Source organism: Nanorana parkeri, unplaced genomic scaffold, assembly GCF_000935625.1.
Source record: "Nanorana parkeri isolate BGI_ZX_2015 unplaced genomic scaffold, ASM93562v1 scaffold237, whole genome shotgun sequence".
Lineage (NCBI taxonomy): Eukaryota > Metazoa > Chordata > Amphibia > Anura > Dicroglossidae > Nanorana > Nanorana parkeri.
In genome coordinates, this window is record NW_017306505.1 from 983,266 (window position 1) to 983,603 (window position 338).

General features: G+C 44.7%; 1 protein-coding gene across 1 annotated transcript in view; it reads left to right on the plus strand.

Moving 5' to 3' along the window:
• The window catches only part of XKR7 (XK related 7), a 5,586-nt gene that overhangs the window by 3,956 nt on the left and 1,292 nt on the right, over window positions 1-338 (plus strand). The window lies entirely within an intron of this gene.

Sequence of the window (338 nt, forward strand, 5' to 3'; positions counted from 1 at the left end):
CTCTCTCTCTCTCTCTCTCTCTCTCTCTCTCTCTCTCTCTCTCCCCCCCCTTCCTGTGTCTGTCTGTCTATCTATCTTCCATCTCCACTAATCCTTTCTCATTCCTTTTGCTTTCTTGCTCTCTCGTCATGCTAGTCTCACATTCTCTTTCCCAAACTCTCCAGTTTTCCTTTCCATACTGCAGCATGACCTTCTCTGGCTGTGGTGTTGCATGAGTTTTATGTTTAGCCTGGTTGATGTCATAGGGGATAGAGATATAGTTGTGTCAGGTGCTGTGTATGCATGTAAGCTGGTCTTCCATAGCACTGTAATGAGATAAAAATGATGTCATGGTATCC